The sequence below is a fragment of the Triticum aestivum genome, chromosome 6D, assembly GCF_018294505.1.
Source record: "Triticum aestivum cultivar Chinese Spring chromosome 6D, IWGSC CS RefSeq v2.1, whole genome shotgun sequence".
Classification (NCBI taxonomy): Eukaryota; Viridiplantae; Streptophyta; class Magnoliopsida; order Poales; family Poaceae; genus Triticum; species Triticum aestivum.
The window spans coordinates 232,131,801-232,149,924 of NC_057811.1; the positions used below are offsets into that span (position 1 = coordinate 232,131,801).

Sequence of the window (18,124 nt, forward strand, 5' to 3'; positions counted from 1 at the left end):
ACACGTTTCATTCATGAAAGTTGTGTGCCTACCAAACCATGGCCGATGCACCCCCCCTACCGCGCGCGCTATGTGAGTCGTATGTTCTAATTTTCCAGAACCCAAACCCAATGGATCATACGTCTGCACCATTGGATGCTCCCAGATCGAACGACAATCCTCATCCCTTTCATCAGCACATGTAGTTGCAGCTAGGATTTCATATGTATGCACTAAATGCATGATAAACGCAAAAAATGGCTTAAATATAGCAAACGAGACCTAAAGTGCGCCAAAAAACCAAACCTAGGGTATAATGGTGATTGCGTACCATGGAAAAATATTTGAGGTTAAACGATGAACTCACGTCTTCATTTCAAAATTAGCATGTCTTCATTTCAAATGAAATTATTCTATTTGTGCACATGGGCGCTTAGAGGTAGCCGTTTGCATAGGCCTTTCTGCGAGGTGACCGTGATCTTTTTCCACCTTTTTCACCAAAGCCGCCAACATCCCCCCACCGCTCGCCCCCATTTCACTCAATAGTCCGCGTATGCCACCTAATCTCCATCGCCAGCACCCCCTCCCCCAGATCCACACCAGAACCCTCTCCGGTGCCGCCATGCTCAACCCGTCCGTGTACCCGCTCTTCAGCGTCAACCCTACCTTCACTGCCATTCCCAACATGCGGTTGCCCACCCCTCGACGTCTTCGTTTGCTCGTCAGCCGCCCTCGAGCATACCGATCCTGTAAACCCTCGCCTCTCCTGTGGTCCTGTCGGGTTGCACAAAAACCTGTTAGTTACTTCTCTCCAATGCAGTGAGGCATATTTCCTCGTAATACCTCTTCCTATTTCGTTCGGTATGTTCCCAAATTGGCTATAAAATAATGGAGAGCATACATATGTTCATTATCTACCTTCCTAACTAGTACATATAAGTTGTATTTGTTCCAATTAGTTATTGTCAATTTACAGATCGTGGGCACCCGAGTCACACAAAGTTTATAAATTAGCCGTACATTTTCAAAGTTATTGCATGACATGTTTAGACAGCTTGCTACCAAGTTGTTAGCTTTATGCTTATCCTCCTTTGCTGAGTTTCACACGTGTTCTCTATAGATGCTGAGTAGCAGCAACATCACTCATGCTTCAGGCGATGTATCTTCATCTGAGTCTGACAACCCTAGGTCTCCAGCAGATGGTCAGGGATTGATGAGGACATCAATACCATTGTTACAACCGCAGCCCCTGCTGATATACATACTCGACCAATTACTAGAGCTTGCACATGCCAATTAAATTACCAGGTACTTTCGTTTCTTGGTAATGATTCTAATGTTCATGAGAATATGATGCTACCTAAATTGGATACATTTTTCTTGCTTACAAATGAAGGGCCTAGCTTGGATAAGAAGGATGAGCATTGGAGCAAGATCAAGCATGGAGATGATGGCATGCGCAAGGGAACAGGAACATAGTTACAAGTGATGATTTCAGGACTTTGAAGCCACCATAATGAGTGCATGAAGCCTTGGATGAAATATACAAGATGCCACTTCATAAATTTATTCCAGAGGCTGTTATGGGTGCTGCGTCACCTTATTATTGGGCCAGGCCCATGTAATTTCGACATACTTGAGTATAGGCTGTTTTTAGAGTCCGTATGTGTGGGGAAACAAGAGATACAGTTGGTTTCGGACCCCTCCTCCAAGGGCCACGAAATCCCCCCCCCCTCTTCTTCCATGTATATAGCCCTTAGGGCACCGTTTAGACTCTGGGTTTTGTTTAGATTAAAAATTCGCCATAGCTACAACTTCGCGTACTTCGTTTGTGTTCAACGACCAGACCAAGATGTCACAGAACCCCACTTGATCAATAAAGCTTTCCTCCTTTATTCGCAATATCCAGATTGCAATTTCAGTTTGTTGCTTGTTCTTCGTTTGCTTGCAGGAAACAGACCTCCGTGGTCAGGTTGATCGTGCTCCAGCGTGGTCAATGGGAAGAGAGGCAATAATTCTCCTTGGACAATTTATTTGTGAAAATGTATGTCTATTTAAATCGCACATAAAAAATCTGGTCAAATTTTCATTGTAAATATGAATTCCTTTATTATAAGAGCAGCTAAACCTTATTTGGCCACTACAGGAGCAACGGTTAATGGTCATTATGGAGAAATCCTTTACAAGGGAGATAGGTTAGTTACGTTTATATATGAAAAATTGATATCTAGTGACATAACGCAAGGTCGTCCAAAAGTGGGACAAATCTTTGAAGCGCGTTCAATTGATTCATTATCCCCGAATCTCGAAAGGAGAATTGAGGATTGGAATGAGCATATACCAAGAATTCTTGGGGTCCCTTGGGGATTCCTGATTGGAGCTGAGCTAACCATAGCCCAAAGTCGTATCTCTTTGGTTAATAAAATCCAAAAGGTTTATCGATCCCAAGGGGTACAGATCCATAATAGACATATAGATATTATTATATGCCAAGTAACATCAAAAGTGCGGGTTTCCGAAGATGGAATGTCTAATGTTTTTTCGCCTGGGGAATTAATCGGAATATTGCAAGCGGAACGAGCAGGGCGAGCTTTGGATGAATCGATCTATTATCGGGCAATCTTATTTGGAATAACAAGGGCTTCCCTGAATACCCAAAGTTTCATATCTGAAGCAAGTTTTCAAGAAACTGCTCGAGTTTTAGCAAAAGCTGCCCTACGAGGTCGCATTGATTGGTTGAAAGGCTTGAAAGAAAACGTAGTTCTGGGGGGATTATACCTGTTACCGGATTCAAAAAAATTGTGCATCATTCCCCACAAGACAAGAACCTTTATTTCGAAGAAAAAAATCTATTCGCGTCAGAAATGAGAGATTTTTGTTTCTTCATACAGAATTAGTTTCTTCAGATTCTGACGTAACAAACAATTTTTATGAGACATAAGAACCCCCATTTGACATTTAACCCTATATCATTTAAGGATACATAAAAAATATTTTTTACTTTACTAGACTTTTGAACTTAGAACACTAACACGCCAAATTTTAGATTTTCAAGATTTTTATTTTCATAAGTAAAACAAGTCAGTTAATTCATTAAGGTGGTTATGTTTATACCATGTATCAATGGCCAACACTTATCTTAGTACAAGGTTCTCTCGGAACAATTATTACTTATTTCAAGCTATTTCGGATCTTTCTTAATCTTTAAAAATAACTAAATTCCGTAATGGAATGGTAGGATTAAAAAAAGGAAGTGTGGAAAAAATGACAAGAAGATATTGAAACATTAATTTGAAAGAGATGATAGAAGCAGGAGTTCATTTTGGTCATGGTATTAAGAAAGGGAATCCTAAAATGGCCCCTTACATTTCGGCAAAGCGTAAAGGTACTCATATTATAAAGCTTGCTAGAACGACTCGTTTTTTATCAGAAGCTTGTGATTTAGTTTTTGATGCAGCAAGTCAGGGAAAAAGTTTCTTAATTGTTGCTACCAAAAAAAGAGCAACAGATTTAGTAGCATCAGGTGCAATAAGGGCTCGTTTTCATTATGTTAATAAAAAGTGGTTCAGTGGTATGTTAACGAACTGGTCGATTACGAAAACTAGACTTTCTCAAATTCTTAATTCGCAACTATCACACGGTCAATAAATTCTTAATTCAAAAGGTTGAATTAACTAATTCATTTCCTTTTTACTTTTGGATTTGTTATTTGATTTGGCATTATTCAATAATAATAAAATAAAAGTTTCAACAAATTCCTTTTTTATTATGTGATAATTATGAGAACCAATCCTACTACTTCTCGTCCTGGGGTTTCCACAATAGAAGAAAAAAGTACAGGTCGTGTCGATCAAATTATTGGACCCGTGCTGGATATCACTTTTCCCCTAGGCAAGTTACCTTATATTTATAACGCTTTGGTAGTCCAGAGTAGCGACACTACCGATAAGCAAATTAATGTGACTTGTGTGGTACAACAATTATTAGGAAATAATCGAGTTAGAGTTGTACCTATGAGTGCTACGGACAGGTTGATGGGAGGAATGGAAGTGATTGACACGGGAGCTCCTCTCACTGTTCCAGTCGGTGGAGCTACTCTCGGACGAAACGTTCTTGGGGAGCCTGTTGACAATTTGGGTCCTGTAGATAGTAGTGCAACATTCCCTATTCGTAGATCTGCTCCTGCCTTTATCGAGTTAGATAAGAAATTATCCATCTTTGAAACAGGTATTAAGGTCGTCGATCTTTTAGCTCCTTATCGACATGGAGGGAAAATAGGACTATTTGGGGGCACTGCAGTAGGTAAAACAGTACTGATCATGGAATTAAACAATAACATTGCTAAAGCTCATGGGGGCGTATCTGTATTAGGTGGAGTAGGGGAACGGACTCATGAAGGAAATGATCTTTATATGGAAATGAAGGAATTCAGAGTAATTAATGAAAAAATATTGAGGAATCAAAGGTAGCTCTAGTCTATGGCCAAATGAATGAACCACCGGGAGCTCGTATGAGAGTTGGTTTAACTGCCCTAACTATGGTGGAATATTTCCCAAATGTTAATAAGCAAGACATGCTTTTATTTATCGATAATATCTTTCGTTTTGTTCAAGCAGGATCAGAGGTATCCGCTTTATTAGGGAGAATGCCCTCCGCAGTGGGTTATCAACCTACTCTTAGTACAGAAATGGGTTCTTTGCAAGAAAGAATTGCTTCTACTAAAAAGGGATCTAACTTCGATTCAAGCAGTTTATGTATCTACAGACGATTTGACCGACCCTGCCCCTGCCACAACATTTGCACATTTGGATGCTACTACCGTACTTTCCAGAGGATTAGCTTCCAAGGGTATTTATCCAGCAGTAGATCCTTTAGATTCAACCTCGACTATGCTACAGCCTCGGATCGTTGGCAACGAACATTATGAAACCGCGCAAAGAGTTAAGCAAACTTTACAATGTTAAAAAGAACTTCAGGGCATTATCGCGATTCTTAGCTTGGATGAATTATCAGAAGAGGATCGTTTAACTGTAGCAAGAGCAAGAAAAATTGAGCGTTTCTTAGCACAACCATTCTTTGTGGCAGAAGTTTTTACTGGTTCTCCAGGAAAGTATGTTGCTCTTGCGGAAACTATTAGGGGATTTCAACTAATCCTTTCTGGAGAATTAGACTGCCTACCTGAACAGGCTTTTTATTTGGTGGGTAACATCGATGAAGTTGGCACGAAAGCTATAACCATAGAAGAGGAGAACAAATCGCAGAAATGATATTAAATCTTTATGTACTGACTCCTAAGCGAATTATTTGGGATTGTGAAGTGAAAGAAATCATTTATCCACTAATAGTGGCCAAATTGGCGTATTACCAAACCACGCCCCCATTAATACAGCAGTAGATATGGGTCCTTTGAGAATACGCCTCCTCAACGACCAATGGTTAACAACGGTTCTGTGGAGCGGTTTTGTGAGAATAGTTAATAATGAGATCATCATTTTAGGAAATGATGCAGAACTGGGTAGTGATCTTGATCCCAAAGAAGCTCAAAAGGCACTTGAAATAGCCGAAGCTAACTTGAGTAAGCCGAGGGTACGAAAGATTTGGTTGAAGGAAGCTCACTCTCGGACGAGCTAGTATACGAATCGAGGCTGTCAATTGGATTCCCCCATCCAATTGAAGACAATCCAGTGGTTTATAGTTGATACAAAGAAAAAGGGAAGAGGGGTAGAAAAAGTTATTAGATAGCGAAGTGAAGTAAGTCCAATGCTATCTAGTAATTTTTCTACCTACTTACCTACTATTGGATTTGAACCAGTGACTCCCGCTGTATGAAAGCAATACTCTAACCACTGAGTTAAGTAGGCAATTTATCACCACAAAGGAAGACCCATTACTTCGATCGATTATATATTGAATCCCTTTTCTAAGCAATATCGCTCTGTTATTGGTCTATTATATACTAAATACTAAACTAAATACTAAAAAGATACAGATCAAAGAGGTATCCTCTGGCATTAGAAAATATTCATCTTGACAAGAAATTATCTATATGTTAAGATATCTCTGATAAGGGCTATAGCTAACCTCTCGGAGTTGGTTTAGCGATTGCTAAGGCGCGACGTCCTCGCACATTCGTAGTTGGATTGTCAAAGTCTACTGCACCAAAAATGAGAGCTACCATCTCATCGGAACACAGGACACCCTCGCCTCTATCAAGTGGTATCAGGTTTCCAAGTTTCTCGGTGAGATTTTACAGTTTTCTTAGTTTAGATCGAGTTTGTTCTTCATACCTACAGTCCATGAAAAAGCCAGAAAAAAAATTAGGGTTAGTTCACCATATCCGAACCAGTCTGAGCCTTTGCATAGTCTTTTTAGTATTTTGCTTTGTTTAATTTGCGGTTGCATCATCGTGTCAAGTTGCTGGTCTTAGCGTCTAGTCTTTTAGAGTTTTGAGTTTTGGTCATAAGTTGTCACACCGCCCCACCATCATTATCGCCCCTGCCGTCTGCCACCACCGCTTATCCGCCACTGCTCTGAATCCATATACCACCACGGATCCGTATCCATATACCGCCACCGATTCGTACCCGTATACCACCACTACTACCATATACCACCAACGCTGCCATATCATACCACCATATATCCACCACTAATCCGAGTTCTTTTCACATTAGGTTTGTTTTCGAGATCCATCTATTTTCCGATTCATGTTTCCTTGGCTGAGTAGGTTTCAGGAAAAAAAGGAGTCTGGAGACCCCCGGGCAGTTTTTAGGCCAAAATTTCAGCTCGTGAAAATATTTTTTCCCTATCCCATTTTTAGGCTTTTCTGTGTCTTTTGAGACACGTGCCATCATACTGATTTTTTATCGCACTTTTTGGTCGTCGCTGCCCTGATTTCCGGAAAAAAATAGTCAAAAACAAATTCGTGCCTATCCTGCTAGTTTGACTTGGGAAGAGTTTTGAGACACTCGTCATTATAGTGATTTTTCACAAAAAAGAACAAAATTCAGAGTGTGCTTTTCCCTTGTTTACGTGCCGCGTCGTGCTTTTGTTAGTGTTCTAGGCTCGCGTCTCTAGTACGGTCTAGCCTAGGACCAGCACAGTACCGTCCTTGAGCGTTTATTCAACGTTGCATCTCTGAATTGATTATTGCTGACATTTTTGCTACCATATCATAAGCCTTCCCAGCCCCACATACATCTACATCGTGTGTTTGACACCACCTGGCAATCGCTCTGTCCAAGCTCTGAGAGTTTTGACTACCATGGTTGCCGATCACCACCTGCTGCTGGGTAAGAACTGGTAAGAATTTGAGATTGGCTTGACGGATTTGTGACACCCCGCCACTTTCTAAAAGTCTGTATGATCATATTCTTGTGTGTTTCTATTGCTGCTAACCATGGCAGGACCACAAGCCGACGAGATTGACTGGGAGAATATGACAAAGAAGGAGCTTCATGATAAATTTCAGCAAATGTTGAGTCAACAGGTGGAAGACGTGATGGCCAACTTTGGAAAGGCACTTGAGAGGATCGACGTTGAGAAGACAATTGACACCAAGTTGGACGCCAAGTTCGATGAAGTACTCACGCATCTCCACAACCACCACCCGAATCTATTGCACCATTGCTACAACATCAACAACCACCTCCACGTCGCGCTCCAGCAGGGCGAGCGCAGTGTGTTCCTCTTGAGCCAGGACAAACTTCTGGTGCCGCTGCTACTGTTGTTGATGCTTCTGTAGCTCCTGCTGCTACTGCAAAGGTGGAGGACTATTACGAAGATGAGGTTGATCAAAATCAGAACTACGTGCAACCAGCAGCGCCACCAGCACCAGGTTGACCTCATGTATATAATCGCAACGGTAGGGCTGCAGCATCACCTCAGGTACAAGATTATGACCATATTCCTAAACTAAAATTGAATATTCCACCGTCTGAGGGTAGATACATTCCTGATGTATATCCCACTTGGGAGTTAGAAACTGAACAACATTTCACATGCTTACAATATCCTGAGGATAGACATGTTGCTGCTGCTGTTTGTGAATTCACTAGTTTTGCTTCTGTTTGGTGGTCTGAACATTGTAGATTATATCATGATAATATCCCTACTACTTGGGCTGCTTTGAAAACTGCTATGCATACTCGTTGGGTTCCACCATATTATTAACATGAATTCCTTCAAAATTGCAGCTTTTAAGACAAGGAAAAAAATTGTAGAAGAATATTATCAGGAATTACAAACTGACATGATTAGATGTGGTATTGTTGAGGATAATGAAGCTATGCTTGCACGTTCTATGGGTGGATTAAATAAAGAGATTAAGACCATTCTAGAGTATAAGGAGTATAATAATATCACTCGTTTATTCCATCTTGCTTGCAAAGCTGAACGTGAAGTGCAGGATCGACAGGCATTAGCGCGAAGTAATTTTTCTGCAGGTCGATCTTCATCATGTACACCACGTACATCCTCTACTCCCACACATCCTACTGCAGCACCAATGACTTCAGCCGCCAATTCCAATCAAGATACAAGAAAACAGGCTCCACCACCACTATCTGCCAGGAGTACACCCTCTGGGCCTGCCAGAGCTCTTCTTCATCCATGACATCAACAGGGCACACACATGATATTATTTGTCGTCGTTGTAAGGGAAGAGGTCATTATGCGAGAGAATGCCAATCTCTGCGTGTTATGATTGCTACTGAGGATGGTGGGTATGACTCTGCTAGTGACTATGATGAGGAGACTTTGGCTCTTATTACAAGTGAAGAACACAGTGGAGATGATTCTGATCATGAGACGCAATACATGGCTGTTGAAGATGCTGACAGGTATGAAAGTTTAGTTGCACAGCGTGTTTTGAGTGTGCAGGTCACACGAGTTGAGCAAAATCAGAGGCATAATTTGTTCCATACAAAGGGAGTTGAGAAGGAACGTTCTGTTCGCGTCATCATAGATGGAGGGAGCTGCAACAACTTGGCAAGCATGGAGATGGTGGAGAAGCTATCTCTCACCACAAGACCACATCCCCATCCTTACTACATCCAATGGTTCAACAACAGCGGCAAGGTTAAGGTAACATGTACTGTTCGTGTGCATTTTAGTATCTCTACATATGCTGATTATGTTGATTGTGATGTGGTACCCATGCAAGCATGTTCCTTATTACTTGGTATACCATGGCAATTTGAACAAAATTATGTACACCTTGGTAGAAACAATTAGTATACTCTTGTTCATAAGGATAAACATATTACATTGCTTCCTATGACTCCTGATTCCATTTTGAAAGATGATATTAATAGAGCTAATAAAGCAAAATAGGAGAAAAATAAGAGTGAAAATTAGATTGTGGCCAAAGAATTTGAGCAACAAATGAAGCCTATTAATAAACCATCGAGTGTTGCTTCTGAAATTAAATTGAAAAGTGCATGTTTACTTGCCACCAAGTCTGATATTGATGAGCTAGATTTCAGCAAATCTGTTTTCTATGCTTTTTTGTGCTAAGAGGCATTATTTTCATTCGAGGATGTGCCTTCCTCTTTGCCTCCTGCTGTCACTAACATTTTGCAGGAGTTCGCTGATGCCTTTCCACAAGATGTGCCACCGGGATTACCACATATTCGCGGGATTGAGCATCAGATTGACTTAATTCCCGGTGCAGTGCTGCCAAACCGTGCGCGATACCGTACCAATCCAGAGGAGACGAAGGAGGTTATGCGTCAAGTACACGAGTTGCTCGACAAAGGTTATATATGCGAATCTCTTAGTTCTTGTGTTGTTCCTATTATACTAGTGCCAAAAAAGGATGGTACGTCGCGTATGTGTGTTGATTGTAGAGGCATTAATAATATTACTATTCATTATCATCATCCTATTCCTACGCTAGATGAAATGCTTGATGAATTGAGTGGCTCTACAATATTCTCATTTTTTACCAGAGCATGATAAAATGCCAATTCTTTTTGCAGAAGATTAATATACAAATTTCTCAGGTCTTCCTATTTTTTCAGAATTTTTGGAGTTCCAGAATTTTTCGAAAAAGTTAGATTGCTACAGACTGTTCTGTTTTGACAGATTCGGTTTTCTTTGCTTTGTGTGCTTATTTTGATGACTCTATGGTTTTCTTTGATGAGTTTTTGCCATAGAAAAGTTGGAATACAGTAGATATAATGCAAAAACAAAATATGAATTGGTTTGACACAACACTTATAGTAGTGATTTATTTTTTCTCACACTAACGGATCTCACGAAGGTTTTGTTGAGTTTGTGTGATTGAAGTTTTCAAGTTTTGGGTTATCTTACGATGGATGAAGGAATAAGGAGCAGAAGAGCCTAAGCTTGGGGATGCCCCTGCATCCCAAGCTATTAACCAAAAATGAGCAACCAACTAAGCATGGGGATGCCCCCAAGTGGTGATAGAGGCGGGGGTGTCCCGATCTTTCGATGAGATGATAATTATCGATTTGGTGGAGACGACTTTGATGATCCGACTACAAACATGCACGATGTTGCGCCTTAGCAATCGCTAAACCAACTCCGAGAGGTTATTGACCACGCCGCAACACGATCAACCTGACCACGAAGGTCTATTCCTGCAAGCAATCGAAGAAGCAAGAATATGATAAAGCAATCTGAATATTGTGAATATATATGAAGTATTGATAATGGTGTGGATCCGTAAGCGGTCCTGGTCTGGTCGTTGGACACAAACGAAGTACACGAAGTTGCAATGGCAAACTTTTAGCTAAACAAATCCCAAGGAAAAAGCTACTAGATGGATCTACTTATATAGGAGCAAGGGGTGATGGCCAAGGAGGTGGGAGGACGTCCCAAGGCAGCCTAAAACCAACCCTAGGTCGTACAAGGCTCATGGGCCCAAGTGGAGGTGATGCAACACCTTTGGACTTGTTGTTTGACTCAGATTCTGCTGCAGCGTCAGATTGTTTCGTCCATATCTCAACGCTTCGGACGAATTTAAAGGTGAATCCAATTGGGTTGAAAAGAGGACGAAATCTACTTTCCAACAAAAAAATTACCCAATTCGGAGTCTGTATGAAAAAGTTGTTGGCGTTTTGAGTCAGGTATGTCTGTGCAGTCCGAATCTGAATCCAGAACGTGAGAGACTTGGACTCTATCTTCTCTTGGCCCAAAAGTGACGTGAGAGGACTTTTTGAACAAAACCTAAACTTCTCCTTTTGCCTTATCTTCATATGTGGATTGTACAAATATTCCATACACCTGCAATTAGACAAAACACAAAAGTGTGTGAAGTATTTTTGTTCTGGAGAACATAAATAGATTATTGAATAGTTTGCACTAGAAATCACCTGACAAATATGCATGTATGCAATATTTTTGGTCGTATCCAAGGTAGTCATGTCCTCATCATCATCCCCTTCTTGAAAACAAAGCCGTCCTTGGCGTTGCTTAATCTGAAATCTGGCTAACAAAAGAGACAAGGTGTACATGTTGTATATGAACTTGAAACAAAGGGCTCCTCGTGACCTCCTCCCCTCGTGCGGCAGCGCCGCGCCGCACCGGGGCCTCCCCGCCAGGCCTCCCTCTACTCCCGCCACCGCCGCCAAGGGCATCGCAGCCTAAGCCTGCGAGCCGCGGCGGCGGCGGCGGCAATCTTCCTCGGCCGGCGATCGGATCTGGGTGGCGGCGACCCACTCCGGCCGATTCAAGGGCGGTGGCGCAGGCCGGTGGCAACCAGGGTTGTCGTGCTGGTGGCGGTGACGAAGAGATCACGGCGGCGGCTATGGTGTCCGATCTGGATCCCTTTCGAATCTGGATGGTGGTTCCTCGAGCTGTCGTGCACATCCTTTGTTCCGACGTGGCAAGCGGCCTCTGGACTAGGCACGCGACACGAGGACGTCGGGGGCTCCGGCCCTGGGAGTGGAGGTGGTGGCCATCTTCTTCGCCGGAGGTGGTCGGCTAGATGGTTGTGGATTCTCGCATCCAGTCCCGGCGTAGAGTGGGGAGACGAGGTTGCCGGTGAAAACCGTGCTATGACTCGGGTCATGGCGGGCGATGGCGGCGTTTTCGCCTCGTTATCTTGTTGAAGACATCGCCTCTGCAGCTTCTGTCGACTTGCTTGCGCTGCTCTGGGTGAAAACCTAGATCCGGAGTTTCCGGATCGGACGATGCATGTGCTTTTGGCGTCGTTTTCCCTCATGGGGGCATCGTTTTTTGAGCAACGGCCGGATGCAAGACCAGAGGACGGATTCTTTAGTGGAGCGGTGCGGCATCTCACTCATTGATGGTGGCGGGTCTCGGCGGCATGGCGTTGTGGTGACTCTGCGTCCGATGCACGGAGATGGACTCGCGCAGGAGGGTGACGCGGTCTGGCGTCGTGGTGGCGTCGACGGCAGCTAGACCGGGCAAGGTAGATGCAGCAGTACAGCTCTGAAGATGGATTGGTGGCAGGTGGCTGCGGCGGCCTCAGACCCGGCAGGCGTCCTGGTTGAGTAGTGCGCCGGACTGGTAGGTGACCCATACCCGGCAGGCGTCCTGGTTGGGACCTCAGGTCTTAGATGTTAGGTTTGGCTGCGAGGTCTGTTTGGTACTAGGCCCAGACTATCAGCATCCCTTCATCACTTGGATAGGAGTAGCGACACTTTTGTTGCCTAGACGGTGGCTTCAGTCTTACTGTTGTATGACTTTATAAGGTCTTGTGTGAATAATTAATAAAGTGGCTGCATGCATCATCCAGATGCAGAGGCCGGGGGTCCTCCTCCATTTCTAAAAAAAATATGTATATGTCATCCATTTTTACTGATCTCATTTGGTGCACATGTGACACGGTTATACAAGAGCACCCATCAAAAGTCGTGAAATGTAAAGCCAATATTTATCACAAGAAGTCAAAGGCATGAAAATATTGCAACTCAGTTTGCACATATAAGTGAAGCTCTTATTCATATCAAAAGTTTGACAATGCTTATCATTAAACCATCCCAACATTGATGAACCATCACCAAGATTAGAGGTCATATCAAAATGATTAAACATTGGCACAATTATTTTCAAACATATTCGATCCAAATCTGATTTATTCCCTGATTCACTTGATTCTTTTGCATCGATAGTTAATTCAATGGGTTCACTCAAAATTGTTTGATCACATGGCAAAGTCAAATCATCAACGTAGCCCTCTAAAGTAGCTGGTGTGATCAAAGTAGTGGGTAGCTCACCGCATGGTGCACTTAAATTGACAAGGCATTCATCATACTCATGTGGAGGTGGAAGATTAGTACCTTTGTCATTACCTCTTATGATCAACTCAGATGATGTAGGCACTCTCGGTGATGATGTGTCACATGGTGGAGGTGATGTAGTCCTCACAACAACGGATGTGGTTGTCATAGTATGCCTAGTAGTTGAAGGGACAACCGTATCAACTCTTGGAATGTGCATCTCGCGCTTGTTCTCCTTGTGGGCAACACGTCGTTTTATTTCCTGTTCAGCTTTGCAAGCAAGATGAAACAAATGGTCCATAGGATAACACTCTTCATGAATTAGTATCTCCTGAATGTCACGATTTAATCCTCCCCAAAATCTATCCATAAAATCTTCTTCACTTTCTTCTAAAGAGGAATGCAGCAAGGTAGTTTGTAAAGTATCATAATATTTCGTTACGGTGTCACTACCTTGTTTTAAATGTTGCAACTTTGTAATCATGTCACGAGTATAATAAGCGGGAACGAATGTATGTCGCATGGCAAGTTCCAAATCATCCCAAGTAGTAGGTATATCATTAGGGTGTAACCGACAATATTCACTCCACCAAACTACAGCATAACCGGTGAAAGAACCAACCGCAACCTTAACTTTTTTACGTACATCAAAATTATTGGAAGCAAATATATTATTTATGTCAAACTCCCATTCAATATATAAAGCAGGTCTAAAACGGCCATTAAATGGTGGTATAGAAACATTAACCTGATCATGTGCATTTGGATGTTTGTGCACCTCTCGTGACAGTTGTGGTATTTGCATAGGTGATGGCACGTCTCCCACGATCGACAAAGCCCATGAATTGACTCTAGATCCTGTCATGATTAGTAGAAACAAGAAACAAAATTCAAGAATAATGTTCCTATGAACTACTAGGATGTGGTGGTAAAGCGCTCACAGTAAAGCAAATATAAATATCTTACAAGTTCTTACCAAGCAGCAGGTGGTGACAGGCAACCAGCGGTGTCAAATAACTCTGAAGATTGTGTAAAGCGATTGCCAGGTGATGAGGACATCAATACCATTGTTACACCCACAACCCCTGCTACTATACATACTGGACCGATTACTAGAGCTCGCGCACGCCAATTAAATTACCAGGTACTTTCGTTTCTTGGTAATGATTCTAATGTTCATGAGAATATGATGCTGCCTAAATTGGATACATTTGTTTTGCTTACAAATGAAGGGCCTAGCTTGGAGAAGGATGAACATTGGAGCAAGAACAAGCATGGAGTTGATGGCATGCGCAAGGGAGACAAGAACAGAGTTTCAAGTGATGATTTCAGGACTTTAAAGCCACCATAATGAGTGCATGAAGCCTTGGACGAAATATACAAGATGCCACTTCATAATTTTCATCCAGAGGCTATTCTAGGTGTTGCGTCACCTTATTTTTGGGCCAGGCCCATGTAATTTCGAAATACTTCAATATAGGCTGTTTTTAGAGTCCGTATGTGTGGGGAAACAAGAGTTAGGGTGGGTTTCGGACCCCTCCTCCAAGGGCCACGAAATCCCCCCCCCCTCTTCCTCCATATATACAGCCCCTAGGGCATCGTTTAGACTTTGGGTTTTGTTTAGATTAAAAGTTCGCCATAGCTGCAACTTCGCGTACTTCGTTTGTGTTCAACGACCAGACAAAGGCGTCACAGAACCCCACCTTCATTAACAAAGCTTTCCTCTTTTATTCGCAATATCCAGATTGCAATCTCAGTTTCTTGCTTGTTCTTCATTTGCTTACAGGAAATAGACCCTCGTGGTCAGGTTGATCGTGCTCCAGCGTGGTCAATAACCCCTCGGAAGTTGGTTTAGCGATTGCTAAGGCGCGACGTCTTCGCACGTTCGTAGTCGGATCGTCAAAGTCAACTCCCACAGAAAACGATTGCTATCTCATCGAAACATCGGGACACCTTTGCCTCTATCAAGTGGTATCAGATTTCCAGGTTGCTCGGTGAGATTTTACAGTTTTTCGTAGTTTAGATCGAGTTTGTTCTTCATACCTATAGTCAACGAAAAAGCCAAAAAAATTTAGGGTTAGTTCATCCTATCCGAACCAATCTGAGCCTTTGCATAATCTTTTCTGTATTTGCTTTGTTGAATTTGCGGCTGCATCGTCGTGTCAAGTTGCTGGTCTTAGCGTCTAGTCCTTTAGAGTTTCGAGTTCTGTTCACAGGTTGTCACGTTGCCGCTGCCATATATCACCATTGCATCATCATCATCGCTGCTGCCATATATCACCACCGCATCACCATCATCGCTGCTGCCATATACCACCACCGCACCAACTTCATTACCGCTGCCATATACCACCGTCACATCTTCACCGCCAATCCGAGTCCATATACGCCACCACATATCTGCCGCCATCACGCCAGTCCGAGTTCCACCAGATTCATCTCCGCCACCAGTCCGAGTTCCACCAGATTCATCTCCGCCACCAGTCCGAGTTCCGAGTCTAGTATTTTGTTACTCTGTTTTGGATTTCCAAATCACGCCATACTCCGAGTCGTGACGGAGAAGGACTCCCAAACTTCCGTGTTACCCGCAGTAGAAAAATAGTTCCAGTTAAAAAAACGAGAGGAAAAAATTGCAAAAAAAAGGAAAAAAAAGAGAAAAAAAATTCAGAGTGTGCTCCTCCCTTGTTTACGTGCAGCGCCGTGATTTTGTTAGTGTTCTAGGCTCGCGTCTCTAGCACGGTCTAGCCTAGGACCAGCACAGTACCGTCGTTGAGCGTTTATTCAACTTTGCATCTCTGAATTGATTATTGCTGACCCTTTTTGCTACCATATTATAAGTCTTCCCAGCTCCACATACATCTACATCGTGCGTTTGACTCTCCCTGGTAATCGCTCTATCCAAGCTTTGAGAGTTTTGACTACATCGATTGCCGATCATCGCCTGCTGCTGGGTAAGAACTGGTAAGAATTTGAGATTTGCTTGACGGATTTGTGACACCCACCACCACCACCACTTGTTAGTAGTCTATAGGATCATATTTTTGTGTGTTTCTATTGCTGCTAACCATGCCAGGATCACAAGCGGACGAGATTGACTGGGAGAACTTAACGAACAAGGAGCTTCATGATAAGTTTCAGCAAATGATGACTGAACAGGTGCAAGATGTGTTGAACAATTTTGAAGAGGCCATGGAGAAGATCACTGGCCTTGAGAAGACGTTTGAAACAAAGCTCGATAACAGATTTAATGAACTGCTTGCGCGTCTTCCACCACCGGCTGCACCTGCCGCACCTCTACAACAACAACGACTACCTCCACGTCGGGAAACAGCCCTCCGCCGAGCGAGCCGTGTCCCTCTTCAGCCTGGCCAAACTGCTGGTGCTGCTGTTGATACTTCTGTGGCTCCTGCTGCTGATGTGGAGGAGGATGATTATGCGGGAGATTACGAGGATGAGGTTGATCAAAATCAGAACTACGTGCAACCACCAGCACCAGAACCACCAGGTCGTCCACATGCAAATAATGGCAATGTTAGGGCTCCCCCTCAGGTACGAGATCATGACCATCTCCCTAAACTGAAATTGAATATTCCACCATTTGAGGGTAGATATGTTCCTAATATATATCTTACTTGGGAGTTAGAAACTGAACAACGATTTACATGTTTACAATATCCTGAGGAGAGACGTGTTCCTGCTGCTGTTTGTGCTTTCACTAGCTTTGCATGTGTTTGGTGGTCTGAACATTGTAGATTATATCCTGTTCCACCTACTTGGGCTGCTTTGAAAACTGCTATGCGTACTCGTTGGGTCCACCATACTATCAACGTGAATTACTTCAAAAATTGCAGCGCTTAAGACAAGGAAAAAAATTCTGTAGAAGAATATTATCACGAATTACAAACTGGCTTGATTAGATGTGGTATTGTTGAGGAGAATGAAGCTATTCTTGCACGTTTTACGGGTGGATTAAATAGAGAGATTCAGACCATTCTAGAGTATAAGGATTATAATAATATCACTCGTTTATTCCATCTTGCTTGTAAAGCTGAACGTGAAGTGCAGGATCGACAGACATTGGCGCGAACTAACTTTTCTGCAGGTCAACCTTCATCATGGACACCACGTGCATCATCTACTTCCACTGCAGCATCAGCTCCTTCAGGTGCCACCTCCAACCGTGATACAAGAAAGCAGGCACAACCACCACTATCTGCCAAGAGCACACCTGTCGGGCCTGCACAGAGCTCTTCTTCTTCCATGGCGTCAACAGGGCACACAAGTGATATTATTTGTCGTCATTGTAAGGGAAGAGGACATTTTGCGAGAGAATGCAAATCTCAGCGTGTGATGATTGCTACTGATCATGGTGGGTATGAGTCCGCTACTGACTATGATGAGGAGACTTTGGCTCTTATTACACATGAAGAACACGGTGGAGATGATTCTGATCATGAGACGCAATACATGGCTGTTGAAGATGCTGACAGGTATGAATGTTTAGTTGCTCAACGTGTTTTGAGTGTGCAGGTTACACAAGCAGAGCAAAATCAGAGGCATAATTTGTTCCATACAAAGAGAGTTGTGAAGGAACGTTCTATTCGCGTCATCATAGATGGAGGGAGCTGCAACAACTTGGCTAGCATGGAGATGGTGGAGAAGCTGTCTCTCACCACAAGACCACATCCACATCCTTACTACATCCAATGGTTCAACAACTGCGGCAAGATTAAGGTAACACGTACTGTTCGGGTGCATTTTAGTATCTCTACATATGCTGATTATGTTGATTGTGATGTGGTACCTATGCAAGCATGTTCCTTATTACTTGGTAGACCATGGCAATTTGATAAAAATTCTGTACACCATGGTAGAAACAATCAGTATACTCTTGTTCATAAGGATACAAATATTACTTTGCTTCCTATGACTCC

At 42.8% G+C, this 18,124-nt stretch overlaps 1 pseudogene; it reads left to right on the top strand.

Moving 5' to 3' along the window:
- The first annotated feature begins 3,758 nt into the window (after positions 1-3,758).
- On the top strand, positions 3,759-5,433 carry LOC123142570 (ATP synthase subunit beta, chloroplastic-like; annotated as a pseudogene).
- Positions 5,434-18,124: the final 12,691 nt, after the last annotated feature.